General features: G+C 37.3%; 1 long non-coding RNA gene across 4 annotated transcripts in view; it reads right to left on the reverse strand.

The window, feature by feature from the left end:
* LOC118181616 (uncharacterized) overlaps nt 1-19786 on the reverse strand; it is a 976960-nt gene that overhangs the window by 617859 nt on the left and 339315 nt on the right. For all 4 annotated transcript variants that reach the window (XR_015039873.1, XR_015039874.1, XR_015039860.1 and 1 more), the window contains one exon: nt 2232-2378. This is a non-coding gene — a long non-coding RNA (uncharacterized LOC118181616). The remainder of the gene's footprint in view (nt 1-2231; nt 2379-19786) is intronic.

Below are 19786 nucleotides of genomic sequence, written 5' to 3' on the forward strand. Positions count from 1 at the left end.
GCTCCTCCAAACTAGCCCTTGATGAAGAACTAAATTATTTAAAAGCAATAGCTATTGACAGGGGCTTTTCACCCAACATTATTAATCAAGCAGTTAAAAAATTCTCATCTCAACACACTAAAAGCCACACTCTTATTTTAGGAGATTATAAAAATTCTGTTGTCATTCCCTTCTTTCCATCAATTAGCTATAAAGTTGCACATATTTTGCAGAAATTTAACTTTTGGGTTGTTTACTCTCCCATCAATAAAATTCCAACTTCTATACTCAAGGACCCCATTCCGGATATGAATTCCTGGGGTATTTATAGGATTCCTTGCCAGTGCGGTTTAATTTACATTGACCAAACTAAGAGAGCCTTAAAATTTCGCGTCAAAGAACATGAGGCATATGTTAGAAAAAAGGAAACACAGAAGTCTTCTGTTGCTGAACATTGTTGGTCCGAAAATCACACTTTCAATTTTTCTGCTGCCAAAATTATTCAAAAAACATCTTCCATTGGAGAACTGGATTTTCTAGAGGCATTTCATGTTCATAAAAATCTTTCTGTTCTAGTTAACGATCCTAATTCCAATCCAAATTTGCCTTTGGCTTTTAGAGAAATTATGTTTTAGTTCTGGTTTCGCCAACAGCTGGCGCCACTTGCTTATTCTTGTCCAGGCTTTCTTATCTCATCTAAACATTATTTCCTATCTTGTTCATTTGCGGTTTTGCAGCTGAAGATGATGGTTCGGTAAAACCATCGAAACTAGTCCTGTGAAAATTTTGTAAATTAACGCTGATTTTTGTTGTTTGAATTCTGAATTAGTAACTCTAAATTAATAATCAAATTATTCTGGGATATGAGTACATGCAGAAAAATGCATAAATACTGTGATACATAGATACTGGAGTACATAATGACTCTACAAAAGATAACTAACTGACGCATTTTAAAGTAACTATATTTAACTAAATTTGTTTTAAAGGAAACGTATTTTAAAGGCAACTAAAGGTGCTTTAAAAGAGACCGATCTTTAACTGAACCCATTTTAACCCATTGGAGGCCACGAGCGAACTCAGCTCGCCTTCCAATCATGCATCGCAATGGGCGCAAACAAACATTCTTGCATTACAAATTTACAACATTCGTAAACACAGAGCTTCACATACTGTAAAGATATGCAGCAGGGTAGTAGGGCTAATTGTTCAGTAAAAAGGTTACGTTAGGTTATTTAATTACGGCAAAGCCTCGAGGACTATCTGTATAAGGGGAGGGATGCCGTTGTGGAGGAATTTCTAAGGAAAACTGGCTCGTATACACGTTACACATGAGGAAAACCACGAAAACGCCCATGCAGCCAGCCCGTTCGCCGGATTCGAACCTCAGACCGAACTACCAGTGTTCAGCGACTTTACCGCTCGGCCGCTGATAGGCGTTGAGTAAAAAGGAAAATCATTTAAAAATTTTCTTTCGCGAGAATGCGTGGTCTTTTTATTTAGCATGAATACTACTTTTTCTTAATGAACTCTTTGTCCTGCAGGTTTTTTATTTTTCAACGGGATAGATCTTGGATATTTTTTATTCTGCAATAATTAAATCAATGGTTTGCAATCTGCAATGGATAAATGATTAATATCTTTTTAATTTAGCTGGTTAAACGATTCTGCAGTCATTTAACCAACCAGTGGTCAAACTAAAACAACTGTAAATTTTCTATCAAAGGAACATGAGGCATATATTAAGGGGAAAAAAACAAATAAATCTTCTGTTATTCAACACTGTTGGTCAAAGAATCATCATTTCCATTTTTCTGCCGCCAAAATTATTAAAAAACATCTTCCATTCTCGAATCAGATTTTCTAAAGGCCTTTTACGTTCATAAAAACTTCCAGTTCTAATTAATGATCCACATTCAAATCAGTTTACCCTCAGTTTTAAAAAGTAGTAGCTTTCATTTTTTATTAACATGTGGAGCTGATAGCTTAATCTCGAAGCGCCAGTAGCTTTCTCGAAGTTTCGAGTGTATTTATATCGCATGAGCATAAGCTTCTTCTTAATTGTTTTCACGCCTAAAACTGATGTAGAGGGTTCTGTATTCAAACTCCAAGACTGGTTCGTCAAATTTATAGACAATATGCTGATTCTTGTTGTTTTAGTATCGCAAATATTTGACCATTTGTTTTGAAGAGATTTAATATAAATTTAGTGTTTAGTACCCTTGGGATGATAGGAAAAGAAATGCACTTACAATTTGGCTTTTGCACTTGTTTTTCATGTAAAAGCTTTTTACACTCCCTTTCTTGTCAGATGGGTATAAGACAGGGCTCGGCAACCTATGACCCGCGGATCACCGAATGACCCATTTCATAATTTCATATGACCCACTTGAGAGCTCCTATAATAAATATATAAAAATAAATTATAGAACATAATCATGGAACGAGCACTTGAAGAATACATAAAAAGAAAACTGAAAATAAATAATAGCAATAACATTTTTGCTTGATTACATAGCTGCAGTAACGAACATGTAGTTTTAAAAACAGTAAGTTAGTTTTAAAGAGAAATCGATAAACTTGGCAATGTCGGTCCGTAAATTCAAAAAAAAAAAAAAAAAAAAAAAAAAAAAAAGGCTTCCCTATTTTTTCCGCATTCGATTCAACTTATAAATGCCAACAAATATTTTCACTCAGGAAATTTATTTTAGATAAAAGCAGAATCAGCTTAAATACCGAAAATTCAGATGTTTGTATTTGTCTTAACTAATTTTAAACAAGACCTGACTAAACTGACGTCAGAAATTCAGCATCAGCGAAGCTATTGATGTCGAAGAGGAAAATAAAGTACTCTCAATTCTATAATAACTATAATTATAATTTAAAACATTTTTATGTTTTAAATACAAAACGTATTGTAATTGTTAGTCCAAAGGGATTTGAGTCCCGAAAAGCTATTACTTTTGTTTTGGCATTTTGCGTCAGAATAGTATAAATGTCGGTTCACTTTTCAAACTGTTGCCACCAAATGTTAGAGTCCTGCATTATATTTGAAGAAATTAAGTAATGAAAAATCTGCATAAATGTATGTATATTTCTCGCATTGTGATAAAACAACGGTATCTAGAACCATCCAAATTTGAATGACGTAATCCTACTGCGAATATGGGCATTTGAAAGTTGGAATTCGATTTCATATTTTGTAAAACTTTAAAGAATTTTCGGGTAACAAACTCAACTGTGTAAAAGCGAGCAATTGCAATACGCTACGGGGGAAAAAAACCTTTTTATCTCCAGCGCGCGGAACTGTGTATCGGAAAATCTAAAGATTGGCTCATTTTAAAATTATTTTGCGACATTGCTATTGAACTAAATTTTATGGTTTAAGTTCAAAGAACGTGATATTTAATAATAAAAGATAACACGCAAAATGTTAAAAAGTTAACAAAACGCCCCTTTGGATGTAATTTAATATGAAACATTTCAGATTATTTTTTTCTCAATAAATTTTATCTTATTATTCACCAAAAGTAATTTTGGCTGATTTTGTCCCTCAGCGAAAAAAGAGATTGTCGACGCGTGACTTAAACTCTACGCTTCCTACACTAAACATAACAGAATATTCAATTCTAGCCCTGGAAAGATTAGCAAACTTCCTAGCAGTGAAAGAGAAAACATGATTTTGAAGTGATAAAGTTTACTCTTTACAAAGATTATTGCCTCGATGCTTTAGACCAAAGGTTTTTCCATTCTTCTTGAAGAGACATAAAACCACCGGCATAGATCTAGTTTCCGTGCACTGCTAATGATTACGTGCTAAATTTACCCACAAGAAGAGGAGGTTTTAGCTTCTAAGGTTTGTTTTTCTTGAGAAGTAAATCATAGGCAGATTTGTAAAGTTTCAGAAACGACCAGAAGAACTATATCCTCTCATTTAATTAAGTACTGTATATGAGATCCCAGTTTCTGAATATTCTTATAAAAGCTTGTTTCCAGTTGTTTTATGGTAAAGCTTTCTGAACGTTTCTTAGAAATCTCAGTGTCTGGATGCTTATGGATTGGAAATTCAAAACCGTATATTCTTTAAGAAAATTGTGAAAGTTTTAGTGCAGGTAAATAAATAATCATAAAAAGCACAGAAGGCGGTCATTCTTCTTTTAAAATAACGCATTACGTAAAGCAGTAAGAAAGATTAAATATTTAAAGGTGTATTTCGATACTAAAGTATGCATTTGCGTTATTATTCCATGCTTAAAACACATACATGCAGGGTGGTCATAAAAACACTTCCCGGAGACATAAACCACTAGCGACTTTTCCGCTAAATCAATCGAAATGAAATTTCAGATATTTGAAGCTGTGCACTAGCGATTGTAATGATTTAAAACAACACGGTAACGGTTTTCGCCGATAAGAGGAAGCTTTGCAAAATTGGTAATGATATATATAATGATAATTTTGATATCAAGGATTTTATATCTTTTGCACAAGATGACCTTAAATTTATTAACCGTTTGCGACACAGTGTATCCGGTCTGGACACACCTAAACACTTCCTTCTGTACGCGCAGAAAAATTGAATGAAAAAGGATTTGAAGGTTACTATAGGTTACTATGAACCTTCTTTATTTATAGTAGATGGACGCTGAACACAAACCAGCCCATATATTTTAACCATGCTTAGTTTTTCAAGACCTCAGTTTTCAAAGAAATCTTCTAGATTTTTGTTAGGGTATAAAAGGAATTGTTTGAAAAGAAATTTCTATGTTATTTTTTGGCTGCATACTAATCTCCTTATTCTATATTAGTTTTAAATTTTTACCTTGAAATCTTGCCTAAATCAAACCCTAGGTGTGCCCAGACCGGGCTCACCGATAATCTAGGACAACTGGAGAATCTGTACTCTTTGTTTCTCTGCATCTTCTCATCGGTTAGCTCATTGACAACAATGCTCATTTCAGCACTCTTTTCGAAGCTCTATTCAATCAGTGTGCCACTTTGGGCACACCCACAGAATTAAAACGATAAGTGCTATCTTCAAAAAATTTTACTTGTGTACTCCTCTAGGCCTAATTAGACTGCCTGTCTTTTTTTTATATATATATATATATATATATATATATATATCAAAATTCCGATTTTAAAAGATAGCGTGCCGGAAAGGGTTAATGAAAATCGAGGTGTAATTAGAATTCTGATCTGATGTTGTCCTTTGTGTTAATTTTTGTTTGTATGTTCGTGAGTGCTTGTTATATGTTTTTCCCTATTTTTGTTTTATATTTGAGTATTATTTATATCTTATTTATATTGTGTATCATGTATTATTTATTTCGTATCTGATGTTATTTTGGGGTCACTCTTTCTTTTTTGACCATGAGGCCATTTCGTGGCCCGGAGGGTGTGACTTTATCCCCAATGTATTACAATGTACGACGGTAACGGTTACAGTGAAACATTTCGAAGTTTTTGAACGGCAACACCCATTCTCTTCGGAGAAAAGTGATCTGTGCGATACATGCATGACAAATATTTTTAGCATAAAACATTTGAAAAGAAGAGCATTGTAAAAGTCCAATGACAACACAAGAGAGGAGAGGAGGAAACTTTCATTTGAACTCATAAGTTTTCAACGGGTACAAAGTTTCAAGATAGAGTCATTTCTCACAACGCTGTAGTTTCGTGGCCATCGCGATCATACGATTTCCCTCCAATGGATTTAGGTTTCTGGGTTTGGCTGAAATATAAGATATACACATCAGTCCCACGAAACATGTCAGAATTCAAAGACGAATTTGCATTGAATCACTATCACCGTTCCACTTTTCAAACTGTTGCCACCAAATGTTAGAGTCGTGCATTATATTTGGAGAAATTAAATAATGTAAACTCTGAATGACGTAATCCTCCTACGAATATGGGCATGTGGAAGACCAAATTTGAAATTTGGAATTTGTTTTGTGATCGATTTCTTATTTTGTAGAACTTTAACGAATTTTTGATTAACAAACTCAAGAATTTCAAAGCGAGGAATGGCAAAACTCTACGGGGGGAGCACGGAAGTGTGTATTCGAAATTCTAAAGATATGCTGATTGAAAAACGTGTTTAGAAACCTCATACTATGTTAAAAATAATTGCTTTAAAATACTTTTTATGTTCTCGAATTTTTTCATATTATCATACAAGATGGTTGCACATAATATGCTAATCAAACAAGAGAAACATTCAGAATTTTTTTGGTAAAACCAAACGAATTTTAAATAAATAAAAAGGTCAAATATCTGTTCTTACTATATTTGGTAACTATGTTTGTTTACTTTTACCTTCTTTCCAATCTTTTAAAACCGTTTATATGCAGAGAATAAAACAACAGAGGCGCCATAGAATTGATTATAGCTATTGTCTACTTTCCCAACAAACTTAGAAATAAATCCACCAGCAAAACATCGATTCGCACAACTATCGGATACAAAAATGGGTTAAATAAAACTCTGGAAGGGACAATAAAAGTAAATTGAATCGAATGACCAGCTTGATTTGTTAAGTTACAACATCTCTTGTTATTTTCTGACACTGACAACGTAAAAGTATAAAAGGTAAAGGAGAATATTTTAATTAAAATGTCTTATGGCTTAAATTAAAAACTTAGGATATTTCTCGACAGGTAAGAATATTTGTATGATAATGAAGCAAAGTTAATATATTTGGGCTATTTTCAGAAATCCTACGAACATGAAAAATACTTATTACTCCCGTGTGAATCGGACACAGAACTAGTATTTGAATCAAATTATGATAAAGTTTTTATGTTCAGCAAAACATAATGTCACCTAGGTATACGTTATAATTCCGTTCCAGATTTTTGGATCTATACCATATTAGACGTCGTTGGCGATATAAACAGATAGTAATACACATTTTCACCTATTTTTCTGGAACTTAAAAAAATTCTAGATCTCAATATTGCTAATATATATATACTACTAAAAATCTTTAATTATAAAATTCTCAGAGCACATTTGAAAAATATATTATTAAAAAATCTTTAATAAGAATTACCGTTACATTAGAGAGTATTGCATATTATGACAGTTTGTAAAATTACACTCATGTCCATAAATTAAGGATTATTCGGAGTCACGCGGAAATCGAACTCTAAAATAAATATATCACCTGTAAAATCACTACACACATCTTCAAGAATCATATGCAAATTTCAGGAAGTAACCAGATAACACCGATGGTACGGCACAATGACGAGAGTGTAAGAGAGTGATATATAAGGAATACAGGCAAAGAAGTAAAATTGTTCGCAGGCGCTTTATAAGAATTTCAGTGCAATATCCGAATAGTTATGACACAAAGGACGCATTTGGATGATTTTATACGTGGTAGAATTATCGGCCGTCTGGAATGTGGGCATACCCAACTGGAAGTATCAGACGAACTTGGAATTGCCCAGAGTGTCATCTCCAGGCTTTGGCAACGATTCCAAGATGATGGTAATGTGAGTAGACGTTACAGCACAGGTGGCCCCAGAGTTACAACGCCGAATGAGGACCGGTATTGGGCAGTTACTGCCAAAAGAAACAGGCGGAGCACAGCCTCGGACCTGTCTCGTCAGCTCTCTTCAGCCAGTGGTACGACAATTTCAAAGCAGACCGTGTACAGACGCTTAGGGCAGATTGGTCTATATGCTCGTAAACCAGTCAGATGCCTTCCACATACTGCAACTCACTGTCGCCTGCGGTTAGCCTGGAGTAGAGAGCATGCATTGTGGGCTTGTGTGATGTTTTCCGACGAGTCCAGGTTTAGCTTGCAGTCTGATTCTCGCCGGACTTTCATATAGAGAGCTCCAACATCATTGAACGAAACCGTTACGGTGGTGCAGGAGTGCTCGTTTGGAGTGGAATTATTCTGGGTTCCAGAACTGACCTGCATGTTCAAATTTGAACCATGACAAGCCAAATCTATCGAGACGTCATTCTGGAACAACATGTACGTTTGTTTCGGGGCGCCATGGGCGCCCAATTTGTGTTTATGGATGACAACGCCCGTCCTCACCGTGCAAACAGCGTAAGCGAATGCCTTCAATCGGAGGATATCACCGGTATGGACTGGCCAGCATTCTCACCGAACTTGAATCCAGTAGAGCACGTGTGGGATATGCTTAGCCGACGAGTTGCAGCCCGTCAACCTCCTGTCTACCGGAACTTCGGACAGCATTGCTTTTTGAGTAGTGTAATATTCCCCAAGATCAGATCGATAATTTGATACTCAGCATGCCTAGGCGTTATATGGACTGTATTGCATCTTCTGGGAACATACAATGTATTAACAATCATACCAACCATGTAATATTGGTTTTTTGTAAATAGGTTTTTTTTTTTTTTTTTTTTTTTGTAATTTGCTCCAGGGAGACAAAATCGCTAATTTTTTTTAATAATATCAAACATATAGCATCGTTTTTTGCTCTTTACCTTTTGTTTAATAAATAAGCTTTACAAATAAGTCAAATTTGTTTTGCTTCTAACTCTTCCTTTGCTTGATTTTGCATTATCCTTAATTTATGGACATGAGTGTAATAAGTATAACTTAATATGGTCTAAAATTTAAAATTGTCACATTTCTGCAACCTGTCCTATATAATGTTGAATTGTTGGTCGAAATGAAAAGCGAGAGTTTGTGCATCCTTTACATTCATCACTCTGACAGTTAAAAATGGAATTGAAATTTTTCGAACATTCCGAACAGCAAAATATCAAAAGCTCTTTTTCGCTTCCTTGTAGGAAATAAAAGAAGTATTAGAATCGCAAAAAACTACGGTTATGAGATTTCGACGGAAATATCCACTACCTTTTCCGAATCCATTTTAATGATTTTTTTCTGTGTGTGTAACGTCTGTATATAAGGACAGAATAAAGGACGCTTTATTCAAAAAGCGCATGATTTGAAATAGATTAAAAATGGATTTTTTTCCGTCATGTCTGCACGTACATACCTGCATATCCGAGGGCAGATCAAAAGTAAATTACACTTCCAAGTAATGACCATTTATTAAATTGTCAATAAAAAAGCAACACGGCTATGACAACATGCAATGTAAGTTCCCTTTTCCATATAGTTAGTTCTCAAGACACTCTAACTATTTCTCGGAACGGACAACCATCTTTTCGATTCCGGATGCACAGGAATCTCCTCCAGCGCTATGTAACCACAGGGTGACACCTGCTTTCACAACCTCATCATTTCGAAATCGTTGTCCCCCGAGATGCTTTTTAACACGCTGAGCGCCACGTCAGCCATCTGTGGCTGACACTAGAATTTCCGTTTATGCCGCGTCAGCCATCTGTGGCTGACACTAGACTTTCAGTTTAGACCGGGTCAGCTATCTGTGGCTGACACTAGAATTTCCGTTTATGCCGCGTCAGCCATCTGTGGCTGACACTAGACTTTCAGTTTAGACCGGGTCAGCTATCTGTGGCTGACACTAGAATTTCCGTTTATGCCGCGTCAGCCATCTGTGGCTGACACTAGACTTTCAGTTTAGACCGGGTCAGCTATCTGTGGCTGACACTAGAATTTCCGTTTATGCCGCGTCAGCCATCTGTGGCTGACACTAGACTTTCAGTTTAGACCGGGTCAGCTATCTGTGGCTGACACTAGAATTTCCGTTTATGCCGCGTCAGCCATCTGTGGCTGACACTAGACTTTCAGTTTAGACCGGGTCAGCTATCTGTGGCTGACACTAGAATTTCCGTTTAGGCCGCGTCAGCCATCTGTGGCTGACACTTGAATTTCCGTTTATGCCGCGTCAGCCCTCTGTGGCTGACACTAGACTTTCAGTTTAGACCGGGTCAGCTATCTGTGGCTGACACTATAATTTCCGTTTAGGCCGCGTCAGCCATCTGTGGCTGACACTAGACTTTCAGTTTAGACCGGGTCAGCTATCTGTGGCTGACTCTAGAATTTCCGTTTATGCCGCGTCAGCCATCTGTGGCTGACACTAGACTTTCAGTTTAGACCGGGTCAGCTATCTGTGGCTGACACTAGAATTTCCGTTTATGCCGCGTCAGCCATCTGTGGATGACACTAGACTTTCAGTTTAGACCGGGTCAGCTATCTGTGGCTGACACTAGAATTTCCGTTTAGGCCGCGTCAGCCATCTGTGGCTGACACTTGAATTTCCGTTTATGCCGCGTCAGCCATCTGTGGCTGACACTAGACTTTCAGTTTAGACCGGGTCAGCTATCTGTGGCTGACACTAGAATTTCCGTTTAGGCCGCGTCAGCCATCTGTGGCTGACACTAGACTTTCAGTTTAGACCGGGTCAGCTATCTGTGGCTGACACTAGACTTTCAGTTTAGACCGAGTCAGCTATCTGTGGCTGACACTAAAATTTCCGTTTATGCCGCGTCAGCCATCTGTGGCTGACACTAGAATTTCAGTTTAGACCGGGTCAGCTATCTGTGGCTGACACTAGAATTTCCGTTTAGGCCGCGTCAGCCATCTGTGGCTGACACTAGAATTTCCGTTTATGCCGCGTCAGCCATCTGTGGCTGACACTAGACTTTCAGTTTAGACCGGGTCAGCTATCTGTGGCTGACACTAGAATTTCCGTTTATGCCGCGTCAGCCATCTGTGGCTGACACTAGACTTTCAGTTTAGACCGGGTCAGCTATCTGTGGCTGACACTAGAATTTCCGTTTAGGCCGCGTCAGCCATCTGTGGCTGACACTTGAATTTCCATTTATGCCGCGTCAGCCATCTGTGGCTGACACTAGACTTTCAGTTTAGACCGGGTCAGCTATCTGTGGCTGACACTAGAATTTCCGTTTAGGCCGCGTCAGCCATCTGTGGCTGACACTAGACTTTCAGTTTAGACCGGGTCAGCTATCTGTGGCTGACACTAGAATTTCCGTTTAGGCCGCGTCAGCCATCTGTGGCTGACACTTGAATTTCCGTTTATGCCGGGTCAGCCATCTGTGGCTGACACTAGACTTTCAGTTTAGACCGGGTCAGCTATCTGTGGCTGACACTAGAATTTCCGTTTATGCCGCGTCAGCCATCTGTGGCTGACACTAGACTTTCAGTTTAGACCGGGTCAGCTATCTGTGGCTGACACTAGAATTTCCGTTTAAGCCGCGTCAGCCATCTGTGGCTGACACTTGAATTTCCGTTTATGCCGCGTCAGCCATCTGTGGCTGACACTAGACTTTCAGTTTAGATCGGGTCAGCTATCTGTGGCTGACACTAGAATTTCCGTTTAGGCCGCGTCAGCCATCTGTGGCTGACACTAGACTTTCCGTTTAGGCCACGTCAGCCATCTGTGGCTGACACTACACTTTCCGTTTAGGCCACGTCAGTCATCTGTGGCTGACTCTAGACTTTCCGTTTAGGCCGCGTCAGCCATCTGTGGCTGACACTAGACTTTCCGTTAGGACGCGTCAGCCATCTGTGGCCGACACTAGACTTTCTGTTTAGGCCGCGTCGACCGCCGCTGGCTGACAGCGTGTATTATGATATATAAATATAAAATTACACTGTTTTATGGAATTACAGAAAATTTATTTAAAATTTACTTAATTTTGATTCATTACAGGACTAATGGATTTCATTGAAACACGGTAAATATAAAAACGGTTCTCCATTACTGCTATTACAAAATGTAACAACTCTCTTAGTCTTGTTTCTGGCCATTACTTCTGACCCTACAATACCAGCGCTTTTAAGCGGCGCGCGTGGCCTGAACGGGATTGCCTAGGAAATACGCGTGGAGCTCAACGTGTTAAGCTTACCGAAAACATGAAAGTGACATGGCGCTAAATCGGGACTGTATGGAGGATGTTGCCGTACTTCCCACTTGAATCGCTGCAGCAGGTCGCACATTTGGCGAGCCTTGTGAGGTGTTGCGTTCATGTTTTCGGTAAGCTTAAAAAGCACCTCGGTAGACAACGATTTCGAAATGATGAGGAGGTTTAAAGGATCTGTCTCCGTGTGGTTCCATAGCGCTGGAAGAGATTTCTATGCATCCGGAATCGAAAAGTTGGTTGTCCGTTCGAGAAATGTTTAGAGTGTCTTTGGAACTATGTGGAAAAAGGAACTTACATTGTACACTGAAGTGACAAAAGTCATGGGATAGCAATATGCAAATATACAGATGGCAGTAGTATTGCGTGGAAAATGTATAAATGCGAAGTGCTTTGGCAGGGCTTTCATTTGTGTTCAAGTTATTCATGTGAAGAGGCTTTGACGTGATTGTGGCCGCACGACGAAAATTAACAGACTTTGAACGCGGAATGGTAGTTGGAGCTAGACGCATGGGTCATTCCATTTCGGATATCGTTAGGGAATTCAACATTCCGAGATCCACAGTGTCAGGAGTGTGCCGAGAGTATCTAATTTCAGGCATAACATCCCACCATGGACAGCGCAGTCGCCGACCACCTGCACTTAACGACCGAGACCAGCGACGTCTGCGTAGAGTTGTCAATGTTCACAGACAAGCAACACTGCGTCAAATAACCGCAGAAATCAATGTGGGATGTACTAGGGACGTGTCCGATAGGACAGTGCGGCGAAATTTGTCTTCCTTGGGCTATGCCAGCAGAAGACCGACTCGAGTGTCTCGCCTGCAGCGACTCTCGTGAGCATAACGAATGGAAAACCGTGGCTTGGTCAGATGAGTAACGATTTCAGTTGGTAAGAGCTGATGGTAGGGTTCGAGTGTGGCGCAGACCCCACGATGCCATGGACCCAAGTTGTTAACAAGGCACTATTCAAGCCGGTGGTGGTTCCAGAATGGTCTGGGCTGTTTTTACATGGCATGGACTCGGTCCTCTGGTGCAACTTAACCGATCATTGACTGGAAATGGATACCTTCAGCTACTTGGAGATAACTTACAGCCATTCATGGACTTCACGTACTCAAACAACGATGGGATTTTTATGGATGACAATGCGCCATGTCACCGGGCCATAATTGTTCGCGATTTGTAGAAGAACATTCTGGACAATTCCAGCGAAAGATCTGGCCACCTAGATCGCCTGACATGAATCCCATCGAACACTTATGGGACATCATGGAGAGGTCAGTTCGTGCCCAAAACTCTGCACCGTCAACACTTTCACAATTATGGACGTCTATAGAAGCAGCATGGCTCACTATTCCTGCAGGGGACTTCCAACGACTTGTTGAGTCCATGCCACGTCGAGTTGCTGCACTTAGGAGGTATCCCATGACTTTTGTCACTTCAGTGTATGTTCTCATAGTCGTGTTGCTTTTGTATCGACAATTTAATAAATGGTCATAACTTGGATAAACAACTTACTTTTTGATCTGCCCTCATACCTCTCGCGGAACTCAAAAACAATTAGCTGTAGAATGTTGAAGGTTTGCATATGGGACTGCTGTAACATCTGTTTGTGCACCTCCCTTTTTTATAGCAATCGGTAGTATCAAAAGTATATACATATACACAGGCCTTTTCGCGCTCGTAGGTCGCAGTCATATACTCCCAGTTACAGATGTGCTTTAAATGACGAACATATTCCTATTTTTTAAATGTCAGATTAAAAAAATAATTTTGGTCAAATAAGGAATTTAATGCGGACTCCCGTTTCCTATGCTTGTACTTGGGAAAGTTTTACACTCATTAACAAAAAATAAAAATACAAGAAGTTTGACTGCCGTAAGACAAAAACTAACCGCGATATTTATTTAAAAAATTACAATTTTTTATGTCATTTGCAATTGTCTTGAGGGGTCCGTTATTTAAGTTAGAATAATTCCAGGAAAAAAGTTTAAATGAAGTGCAACATCAAAATGTGCATAATTTAACAAAGCGTACGAAGTCATGCAGTGTTCATATCAGCTTATATATAATGAGTCGTGCTTTCCAGATGGAGACTGAAAAAATGTTATTACAGTCAAAAGTCGTTAATTCGGACACCCATAATCCGGAATGATCTATAATCCGGACCTCAAAGCTAAAAACTTTCTGCGCACGCGCCGCGTTGGCAGATGCGCACAGGCGTTTTACGCGTGCGCGTTTAATATATAACGGACGGTGTAAGCTAAAATTATCTAATTATCTATTTCAGTTAATGATTGCGTTGTTCCTTAATCTTCGAATTGGATCCCGCTCATTATTTTTTGTAGACTGTAAGAGCAATTTTATAAAAGTAAACTTGAACTTTCGATTATGTCAAATAGAATTTCCGATTCTGGAGCTCCCAAAGGATCGTACAAAACGAAAGTATGTTTCGATGTCCATCAAACAAAAAGTGGAATTCCTGCAAAAAATGGATAAAGACATAAAGAATGTGACAGAGAGGTTAGTGAAAACGAAAAAATTTCGATTGACAAGTTAGTCGGTATTCTCGGCACAGCAATTAACGGGACTTGAACATCGGAACTTTGTAACTAAACAAGAAATTATGTCTGTTTAATAGAATTAAGGAGAAAGTATTATCACATGAAACGAAGCAACTTAAACAACTTACATTGAAAGAAATGTTTAATAAAGTAAACAAATAAATATTAAGCTTTTTTTTTGTAAATTTTGATACCCTTTAGATCATAATTGTTCTTTATTTCATAAATTACGGTTTCATATTTTTAATTTTAGAATTTCTGCATGCCGTCTTACGAGATTTAAACTGATGATCTATAATCCGGAAAAATCGATAATCCGGAATCGCCGAAATCCCGACGAGTCCGGATTAACGACATTTGACTGTACTGCTTTTTTTCGAATTCTATTTTTTTTTCGCTCATAGTTTGTAAATAAAATGCATCAACTTTAACTGTGTTTTTCTGCAATGTTTGGATTACCTCTAAGAAGGCAGCAATTTTTAATATTGTTGCGTTCTTTGTTTATCGATAGTTAGCTGTGTTCAGATAACACGCAAACTCATTGTGTCTCCCATCTACATATAACATGCTGATATTTCGCCATTTATGAAAATGACCGCTATTTTTGAGAATGCAAAGAAATATTGGTACTGAACATCATAAACAGACATGTTTTAGGTAGACATAGGTAATTTAAAACAAAATCAGAACTTTTTTTAAATGACATATATTTCCATATTCCTATTCTACGAGTCAAATTATGACAAAATGCTAAGTTTTGTAAAAATCGTGCGATTAGTTTTAAAAAGATTAGTCCTCAAAATTTGAGCCCCTCAATGCTAATTCAGTTTGGTATATACTTATTAATATCGCTTTTTTACTTCCTTGTACGAAGTAAAAAGGAAGTATTGTAATCGCGAAAAGTTTAAGGCAGCATATTTCAACGAAAATATCCATTTTGACCGCTATCGAATGCAATTTAACGATGTTTTTGGGTGATATCTGTACGTAAGGACAATCAAATACTCTTTTCCTTCAAAAAAATTATAAAACTGCTTTAAAATTAATTCTGAAGAGAATTTTTCGTGGCGTACGTACGTATCTCGCATAACTCAAAAACGAGTAGCCTCAGAACGTTGAAATTTTGTATATAGGACTGCTATAACATGTAGATGTGCACCTCGTATTTTGGTTGCAATCGGCCGCACCAAACGTATATAAATATATTTATATATACGTATATCCACTCTATTACCCGGCTCAGTGATCTCAGTTTCTTTACTCTTATATGTTTGTAAATTGTACATTTTTTGCTTTAAAAATGATTTAATTATGTTGTTTCTATCTTCCGGTTAAGGATTTTATGCCTTTAGTAAATCTTTGTGCAATATTTTTAGAATTATCAGCAATTTTAAAGTTGTTTAATTGCCGCTAACCCTGTTTTTAATTTCGGCCATTGATGTTCACATTTGAAACAGGAGACTAGTGGATTTTTTGCCAATCTAGAGAAACTTAGCTTCGCAACAACAAAGATAACGCATTCATTTATTATTGCCAATTAAATCATGCTTAATTCTTTCTGGAATTTTTCCGAGGAAATAAGCGTTTGAAATTTACTTCGTAATTTTTAATATAGATATTTTGAGTTTTTATGTATTTTTGCCTTCTCGCGAAGTGAGAACTGAATTAATTAAATGAGAAATACTCAATCGTCTGTGAAAAACTGTTTCCTTTTTGTTTGCTTAATTTCTTTTATACATAATTCTAGCTTTATTATAGTATTTGAATAGAACAGGTGGCAACGATTAGATAATTCTTTAAATGATATGCATTTTGTGTATTCCGAGTTATAATATGAAGGAAATATAATACTGTCAAGTAAACCTAGCGCCAGAGTGTCGCTATGGTAAACAAAGTGAATTTTAAAGAATGCATTTATTCTATTGTGATTTATGCGCTGTCGGCGAAGTAGGTTTAATTTAATCTAATAAGTTTAAATAAAATGCAAGAAAAAATGCGTATAATTTAATATTCCGTACAAGGAGGTCATGTGGTGTACACATCAGATTTTTTTTAATTAAACTTGCTCTATTCTTTCTTTTACAACTCGAAATTTAGGGTTAATATAATTCACAGATACTTTCTGATTATTATTTTTAATTTGTATTTTCGGTCCAAAGTGGAAATTTTCCCAGAAGGATTATTAATTTCGTTTTGGTGTTTTGCGTTGATTCACTACAAGTGATGTTTCACGTTTCTGATTGTTGCCACCAAATATTATCGCCCTTTATTATATTTATAGAAATTAAATAATGAAGAATCAGCATAAATGTATATATGTTTCTCGCATTGTGACCAAACAATGCTACCTAGAGCCATCCAATTTTGAAAAACGTAATCCTCCTGCGAATATTGCCCTCTGGAAGCCCAAATTTGAAATTTATTATCGATTTTCTATTTTGTAAAGCTTTAACGAATTTTTGATTAATAAACTCAAGGATTTCAAAGCGAGGAATGGCAACGTTGTACAGAAAAAACATCTATATCTCCAGTGCATGAGACTGTGTATCGAAAATTCTAAAGATATGCTCAATATAAAATTATTTTGCGATATTGCTGTTGCACTGGATCTTATGGTTTAAGTGCGAGGAACATGATATTTAATAAATAAAGGTAACACACAAGTCGTTAAAAAAGCCCTTTTAGATGTAATTCAAAATCTGAAACCTTTCAGATTCATTTTTTTAGTAATTTTTTTAACTTTTGGAAAAAAGTTTTGAATTAAAATTTATAAATCTGTTACCATCAAATTAAAATAGACATATTTCTTGCCATACCTGCAAAAAATCAGAATTATTTAAAGGATATTAACGACAAATATGGCTTACGCACTTTGTTAAAATTAGAATGAAAGATTAACTTTTTTTTTCCAACCCTGCACAATGAAAGAGAAAGGAAAATAGATTACTATAAATTCAGAATTTCGCCAAGTAAATTAGTTTTGGCGCAAAGGGAAAAAGAAAAGGCACAGAGATAAAGTTTTAAACTTCTCGTTAATTTTCTCTTCGAATTTGACAAAATTTAATATTTAGGAAATTTCTGAATGTCAGATCCGAAATATGGAAAAAAAAAAAGGTACAGATTTCAGATAACGTCCAATTTTGTGTCAAAACAGCTACCTTAGGACAATGCTGTATATAAATAAATCCAACGTATATCTTAACTCGAGCTTGCAAGACATGAAAAACGCAAGTAAAATTTGACCAATTGGCCAAGTGAAACGGAAGATATAGAACTGTCCCATTTTGTTTTATCAGAGTGTACTTTACAAGCTGCAATTAATCTTCCAAGCTTCAAAAGAGAAAATTATTTGAAACATACGACATATTTATATATATATATGTGATGTACCAGCTTTAGTCGTAGCTTAAATTATCAGACGATAAGTTTTAAAAAACAGGATCCATTTATTATTATTCAGGAGAAATAGCAGTTACATAAACAAGATATCCGGAATAAATAAAAATAAATACTAATAACTTTTTGTATGAAGTTTACTGCATCGTGACATTTAAGAAAAAGCCCCGATATTCTTTTGCGAGTCTTTTTATAGCCTCTGGAAAGGCGGAGCTTCCAAGAAATGACGTCATCCTCGTCAGCCAATCCAGTTCGCTTTACATATTTCCAAAACATTCTATAACTGTACGTGTAGAAAAGGCGGGAAAAACAACTTGACTACGGGGCTGTGGATTTATTCCACGTACTTTCAAATAAGAGAACGTCGTCATTAAAAAAGGAAAAGAACATACAGTTAGAATTGTAAGTGTATTCTTGACTATGGAATTTTATTATTACAAATATATAAATAAGATGTTAATTATGCGTACTCTTATCCATTTTGAAATAAAGGTATACAATACTTGAAAGTGTTTATTTTTCCCTTTTGAAAATATTTTGTTGCTTGATGTTGTTCTTGTGACTAATTTCGATTGTCTGATATAACAGCAAGCCAACGAAATTCAGCCTGGCAAGGAGGCAAGACTGGACCTGTCGTTGATAAAATCCATGGGCACCGTACAGGAGACAGTATTGCTTTGCTCAGTTCCACCACTTTGGTTTAGATGCATATTTAAAGTGCCTTCTGCCGCACAGACACTATACATTTACAAAAATCCATGCCTTCTCCGAGATTCGAATCTGCGTCTATCCAGTCAGAGTCACTAACGACAATCCCGGCTGGAATTGTTACTTGTATAATAAAGAATTATTTATTTTCAACTGACCAGTTATTTTGTGCTAATTACCTCTACTGTCTTTCTCGCTTTCTGCCAGAATGCTAGTTTTTAGCTATCCCATATTCAAATAAAGAAGAAAGTGATAGTATTTTAAGTTATAATTCAGATCTTTTAACCAGAGCGTGTTCCGCCTGTTGAAGGCCACGTTACCAGTTCAATCTCTTAGATAGAAATCTGTCTGCTGCGTTGCGTTGTTCTCGCCGTTAGGCGTATTACGCCGATATTTGGTTTGAACCAACTTGCGCGTGTTCTCTCTGTGTAGTCGTCCTTGAACTAAATTGCAGTTCACTTACAGTTTAAATTCTTGACTTCGTAAGGATAAGCTATGAATTCTGTTAAATTCCGTTAAATTTTCCGCGTTTTCAAAAAGGTGTTTCATGTTTGTTTCCACGTCTCTTTCGTAGTTTCCAAGAAATACCGATAATTATGTCTTCCAGAATTCTCACTTAGTTTAGTATCTTACCAAAGACGGTACGACTCTGTAGCATAAGGTGTTTAACTAAATAACCTGTTTCTGCTATTATTTTCGCCCTGTTCCAGCTGACTACTCCAGAAGTATGTTTAGGTATCCTCCTCCTTCCAGCACGCCTTAATGGTGTTAACGGTAGCACACTCGGCGCGTATTCGAGAAGTCCAGGGTTCGAGTCCCGGCAAGGGCACTAAACATTTTACAGTTTCCTGCATCAAAATAACCTAATGACTCTACAAATGGCGCCCAAACTGAAAGGTAGTGAGGAATAATTCGTCACCACCAGGATTAGGGGACCTCCCTCAGTCGCCCTTTAAAAGGGGACGTATGTGAGGTAATTTCTCGCTAGTTCCAGCAAGCCTTCGTAGCTCAGTTGGTAGCACAGTTGACGAGTATTCGAGAGGTCCAGTTTCGAGTCCCGACGGGACATTTTTAACGCCTGTAGAGTCATTAGGACTTTTTAGAGGCCAAAAAGATGAAAAATAGCAAACGCCTTCACCGGGAATCGAACCACGGACCTCTGGAATACCGGCCCAGCGTGCAGAACCACTACACCACGAAGGACGCTAGGAAAGTGGGAGAAATACTTTATATACTCCCCTTTTTAAAGGGCGACTAAGGTTTTAGGGGACCTAGTCGCCAAATCCTGGGTGCGGAGAATCATCATCCACAAACCTTTTAGTTCGGGC

The sequence above is a fragment of the Stegodyphus dumicola genome, chromosome 2 (genome assembly GCF_044657685.1).
Source record: "Stegodyphus dumicola isolate Sdum_Otavi_A_Nest chromosome 2, ASM4465768v1".
In the NCBI taxonomy this organism is placed as follows: domain Eukaryota; kingdom Metazoa; phylum Arthropoda; class Arachnida; order Araneae; family Eresidae; genus Stegodyphus; species Stegodyphus dumicola.